This window comes from Barbus barbus (genome assembly GCF_936440315.1).
Source record: "Barbus barbus genome assembly, chromosome: 10".
NCBI classification, from domain to species: Eukaryota; Metazoa; Chordata; class Actinopteri; order Cypriniformes; family Cyprinidae; genus Barbus; species Barbus barbus.
Genome location: NC_136738.1, coordinates 26,247,786 through 26,254,487, shown reverse-complemented (window position 1 = coordinate 26,254,487; position 6,702 = coordinate 26,247,786).

Genomic DNA, 6,702 nt, shown 5'->3' with positions numbered 1-6,702 from the left:
TCATTTCTCTAGGATGCAGAGACAACAGCGGCTTTTCCTGACAGGCACACCCACGCCAGGCTGAGACCCACTGTCACTTACGCTTGCATGGAGTCAGCAAGCATCTGACTAATGCAGATGCTGTCATTTTGGTTTCTAGGAAGAATTCTAACCTCGTTGCCCCAGAAAGAGAGCATTTCTTTTCTCAGTCAACCTGTTAAATGACAAAATTTCAGTCATTTTGCTGCTTGCATTCAACAATAACGTTTAGCTCAAATGAGGCTTCAATTGCTCTAGCAGACTGTCACAAGGTTATGTCCCACAGGGGAAAGTATTAAGAAAAAAAAGTGTTGGTTAGAGGAAGGCTTTGTGGTTTTTGTTAAGGTACAGAAAGTCCCTTTTTTGACGCAGAGTCAGTTAAAGGCCTTTTAACAAAATAACTGAATAACTCAACTGGTTTCAAGACCATTGTATGATGCTCGTTCAGAATATTAACAGCTACTGGTAAATAAAATGCAAAAATAGATTACTTTAGCATAATCATAACATTTATGATACCAATGTTGATATTTGTTTTCATTTTCATTTTTACTGATTTGAAATGATAGCCTTTTTACAACACATTAACTGGAAATATGCATTAATAGAAAACAAATTAATGTAAATTAACTGTTAATGTGCATTAAAAGTATAGTTCAGACAAAAATAAAATATGCTGAAAATTTACTCACCCTGAGGCCATCCAAGATGAAGATGAGTTTGTTTCTTCCTCAGAACAGATTTGGAGAAATAGCATTGCATCACTTGCTCAGCAATGGATCCTCTTGCAGTGAATGGGTGCCGTCAGAATGAGAGTCCAAACAGCTGCTAAAAACATCACAATGATCCACAAGCAATCCACACAAGTCCAGTCCAGCAATTAATATCTTGTTAAGTGAAAAGCTGCATGTTTGTAAGAAACAAATCCAACATTAAAGAGTTTTAACTTTAAACCGTGACTTATAGACCACAATCCATAATGCTTCTTCCAGTGAAAAAGTCCACCCACTGTTGTCCTCACACATCAAAATCCACTGTCACATGTTTAGAACTATTTTGAATTGTTTTCACTTGGTCTGTGCAATGGTTACTGGGTATGTGCATATTTCTCCCCTGATTCAGATGAGATGACTTTTTCACTGGAGAAAGCAATATTATGAAAAGAGGACTCGTATTTTATTTGGAAGCAATGGTTTGAACTGAAGTTTTTTAAAAAAGTCTATAAATGTCTGTTTGTAAAAAAAAAAAAAATCTGTTTTAACAAATTAATCTACATCTTGGAGTAAATTTTCAGCGACTTTTAAGTTTTGGGTGAACTATTCATTTACTTGTAAACAAGCATGAATAAACACTTAGGGTCTAAATGTTCACTTTGTTTTGCTCTTGTTTCTTAATTCTCCTTATTTTAAGTCACAGAATGAGACACAAGTTTCTAAATGAGACCCAAGTTTCATCATAACAACTGCGGTCGACTTCAAAAAGATGTTTTGGCAAAGAGTGCATTCCATGGACGAACGCCTCTCCAAAACAGAGAAGGACTTCTGAGCTTGTGATTAGTGGGCTAAAATCTGACACCCACAGAGCTGGGCCTTATGTTGGTGCACTTAAGCCCGTCCTACACCCAGGATGGCTGGAGGACTTTGAAGGCAAATAAGGCCTCAAAGCTTTCATAAGACTTTCTGTCCCATGAAAGTACTCTTGTTGGTGGTTTTTTTTTCTTGATCTTTCTGTTCCTTTGTTGTTGTGAGCATTCAAGCGGTACAGGTCACATGTTCCGCAGTCGCATTTTTCTAATAGCGACATATTTGTTGTGATTTGTGTTTTTTGCGAGTTTGGCAGTTTCCTCTTTGTGTTTTTTCTTATGCTTTTTTTCCACTCGGTTTCCTAAAGGAGGATAGAGTGGTAGGCTGCTGCTAGGCTGCAGAGAGCAAGAACGGTGATTGACATGAGCAGAGAGCTGAAAAAAATCTTTCTGTAGGTAGGCGGATGAGTGGGGCGAACCAATCCTCAGCAGAGCTTGTTTTTAATTGCCGTCTGGTAAACATCAAACGTGAAAAAACAGACGATTCCATCTTAAGATACAGGGTGTTTTGCAAAAAATATGTTACGCTGTGTGATTTCATCTTTTGCTTTATGCTGAACATATTGTGAGTTATTCCTGAGATGCTCACTGTCTCGGGTCATTAAAAACTCTTGTTTGCTTTGTTGTCAGAATTGTAAGTAGTGCAGATGCTGAGGAGGAGTTTTTACTTGAGGGAACGCTTGAATGTTTTAATGCTTTTCTTTGTGGTGAATGTTGTTTATTTTAATTAAAGTTCACCCAAAAATGAAAATTCTGTCATCATTTTCTCATTCTGTTTTTCCAAGGTGTGCGCTGATACTGGTTCCATGGAGATTTTTTGAAGAATGTTCATGCAGCTTGACAATTTAAAGTGACAATAAATGTAAAATAAAAATGTTTCATAATAGTAGTCCATTCTTTTGGTCATGCTCCTTTTTTGCACACACAAAACTATTGCATGACTTCAGAAGGCTTTTTTAAATAATGCATAACTCATATGGCTATATTTAATGTGTGGTTTAATGTTTTGGTGGTTGTGTTGAACCATCACAAACATCATTTTTAATGGTCACATTTTGCCCATAAACTGATAATAAACTGAACTAATTACAAACTAAAGTAAATTACAAATAATGAGTAAATGATGGCAGAATTTACTTTTTGGGGTGAATTATATTACCGTTCAGAAATTTGGGGTAGGTAATTTGTTATGTTTTTGAAAAAAGTCTCTAATGTTTAGCAGGGCTGCATTTATGTGATTAAAATACAGTAAAAAGAGTAATATTGTGAAATATTTAAAATAACTGTTTTCTAATTTAATATAATGCTATATTACTATATTTTAGTATATATTAAAATACCTTAATATATAGATGGATTTGGAGCTCAAGAAACATTTCTTATTATATATATATTTATATATATATATATATATATATATATATATATATATATATATATATATATATATATATATATATATATATGGTACTTTCCCCCAAAAATTTAAATATAATTATTTTATAAATGTTATATTATAAATGTCTCTACTGTCACTTTTGATCAATTTAATGCTTCCTTCATGAAGAAAAGCATGAATATCTTTCAAAATAATATTACTTGAACATTAGACCTTTCTTTTCATCTCTTTTGCAACTTTATTTCTGTTTTGGGGATTGTGACCCATGTAACCAGGCATTTTTCTTATATAACGCATGCCTAAAACCACTGTTTTTCACCTCCCATCACATAATGATCCAAACAACTAGGTTGGAGAGATGTCGGAACTGCATGACCCTCGATTAATCCTTTTATTTTAATTTCTCTATTTAAGGTTGCACATTGATTGGTTGGATCATTCCTCATTAGCCATGCTGTGCAGAAAATGGATGGAACGGTGGGCGGCAATCAGACTCTGCTAGTGGTAGAAGCCCCACCCACACAGCCAGGTCCACTAGGGGCCCAGAGATGTGATTACAGTTCATTAACGTGGTGTGTGTACAGGGGGTGGGAAGGACACTGGTCATTATTGTGTTCAAATGTAGGTGGTGCCCTGAAACACACAGGAAGACGTGGGCAGCACACACACCCATGCTGCAGCCCTTAAGTCCTTTGTGAGGAATATTGGATGCAGAGTTTGACTCTAGGGAGTTAGCAGTGCATAATTACTTGGACGTGGAGACAGAAATTTGTGTTTGGTTGCAGTGGCACTTTGCATTGACAGCGCTATTTGGAGGACTAGCTTATATTCTAAATTCAGCCAGCGGTATTTAAGCACCTACAAATTAACCACAGGTGTAATTCACTAGGCTTCGAGCATACATTCCTGCATGATGGGATTTGTTTATAGTACATCTGATTCCTCGAGCATATATAGACACATATACTGTAAAACGAAACCATTAATGCATTTGGTCATGTAAAAAGCAGAAGTGTGTTAATGACAGACCCTTAAAACATTACAGAAGGGGAGGAATCTCGTGAAACCTGTCAAAACTGCATGGTTATATTTCATTCCCACATTAAAAGAAATAAGAAATTACATTCGAATAAAGAATATTAAGCTTTAACATTTACAATTTGACAATTTCATGAAAGTTAACTTTTGCATTTCTTTAAGATGCTTTCAAAAAAACATCAAAAGCAATTTGTCTTAATTAAGAAAATGTATCCCTCAAATTCTCATTCAAATATGGACATGTTATTGTTATTATTTTATTATTATTCCCATTATTCTCAATTGCAATTCTCATTAGCATCTCATTACTGTAAAAAAACTACTGTAACACAATGATTTAAAAAAATAAAATTAAAATAAGCATTAATCAATGAACGAAATGTATTGGCTGCAAATGTAAATAAATAAGTAAAAAAATAACAATAATGATTGAACTATTATTTAAATATTCGATATTAAACTATTATATAAATTGTAAAGTATTTAATAAGAATCACTGCAAATGTTGGGAATTAAAAATAAGTAAAAATATATATATTTTAGTTTCTTTAACATACTATTATGGTTTTTATTAACTGAATAAGGTTTTACAGTAGTTTTTCATTTTGCATTTTCATTTTCATTTTAGTTAAAATTATAGTAATTTTGTTCTGTTTTTGTCCATTTTAGTAGTTTTTGTCTTTTACACGTATATATAGCTTTTATTTATTTTAAGTCAGTTTTAGTTTAGTTATTTTAGTACATCAAGTTACACTTAAAATGGCAAATACTGCCTTGGCTGTAATCAAATATTTTAATTTATTTTAGTTAACATTTATTTTATTTCAAGTAATTATGTTTCAAAATGCTATATAGAATTTTAATTTTATTTTCAGTTTTAGTTTTAGTTAACCCTGCAAAAGAAAAAAAACACAAGTTTTACATTACGGTAATGAAAATTTGGGGGTGAAAACGTGCTTAATTGACATTTAAAAAAATAATAATGTTGCAATGCAAAAATGTATAACATACTTCCTATAGTAATTTCTTTTTTTAGTGATTTTTTTCTTGTAAGCTGACAGCGTAAGTAGGTTTATCTACTCCACGCTCTGATGCAGTGAACATAGCATCGTAAAAGCAAAGCTACCTTGATGTGTGACAAGAGTTCCCTGGGGCAAAGCACTCTGGGAGCCATCTGTGTTCAAACTGCAGGGATTACATTGCTCAATCCCCGTAGCAAATAAGGGAATTAGGGTGAAATTTAATCATATACCGAATTATAGTCACTGACACGATATTACAGCCCCCCATGAGCTCTGTGTGAATGCAGCTCAGACCGATTGACTTAATCTCATTCCTCAACCTGATTTCGCAATCATAGTATCTCCCTTGCTTGGTATTCAGTCTCATTTCCGCTGGATTTCCCTGTGAGCATTTCACATTCAGATTCTTGAGTGTTTACAGTCCTTTCATTGGGACTGCCAGGATGTCACTTGCTTCATTTATTCATTAACATATGCTTGTAATGCTTTCATGTGATTCCCTGTATTGATCGTAGTGAGGAGTCAAGAGCGCTCTTGAACCGGTTTGATGTGAGTTATTGATCTTACATAGATTTTTGTGGCCAGTCATTTTGATACTCTCAGTTCTTTTTTTCAGATACTGTATTTCTCATTGCAAAAGCCATATCATGTTCAGTATTTATTCTCAAAGTCATATTGAATTAAATGTGTTGGCACATGTTTTTGTCTTATTTGTTGTCTGTTGGCAGGCTTCCCTGTTCCTCCAAAGATATTAAGTTATTTTCAAATGGCACTCTGCCGAAGACCAGCCACTTCTGAAACACTTGGTTTTTGGAAACAGACTGCTAAATGTAATTTGTTTTATCATTGTATTAAAAATAGATACTGTATTACTGGACGACCATGTCCAGTGCATGATGGCAAATAGGCATACTGTTTCCACTTTGAGAGCTACAGGAGATAACCAAAAAGGTACCGCCCCAGTGATAGCTTTTGTACCTTTTTTTTTTCTCAGAGAGTGTATGGGAATGCTCAAAGGCAGATCCTAAGAAAAAGGTATCTACTGATATTGCAAAACTGTTAAAAACCGGCTCAACTTCTGAAATCATTTTACTTGTTGAGGCACTTCAAGGGTTGATACCAGATATCCGTTCACAGTCCCTCTTCCTCTTTGCTCTTCATACAGGTCAATGATTCTCTAGCGTATATACAACTGTGTATGTGAGTGTGTGGCTCTGGGGTCACAGCACTCCACTCCACGTCCCACGCCAAGCTTGTTTTTTTAGAATTTTCCTTTCAGTTCCCTTCTCACACACACACACATATATATATATATATACGCCCATTAATGAACAAACACACACAATAAACATTTACTCTCTTACACAGGAAGTTTGTGCTCTATTTAAACTGTCATCGGTCAGGAGGGGACATGCTTAAAAAATCCACAAAATGTTTCAGGATATCTGGGTGAACTTCAACTCAAATCTCAGATCCTCTGTTCAGTCGTTTTCAGGTTTGACTCTCCAATTAGCACATGGTCATTGTAAGTCTACTGCTGAATACTGTGTCTGCAATTTCAAAACGAACAAGAATACCAGAATGTATTTGGCCTTAAAAGTTAAATCAGCACAAACACTTGTTTAAGTTAAAACAATTATTTT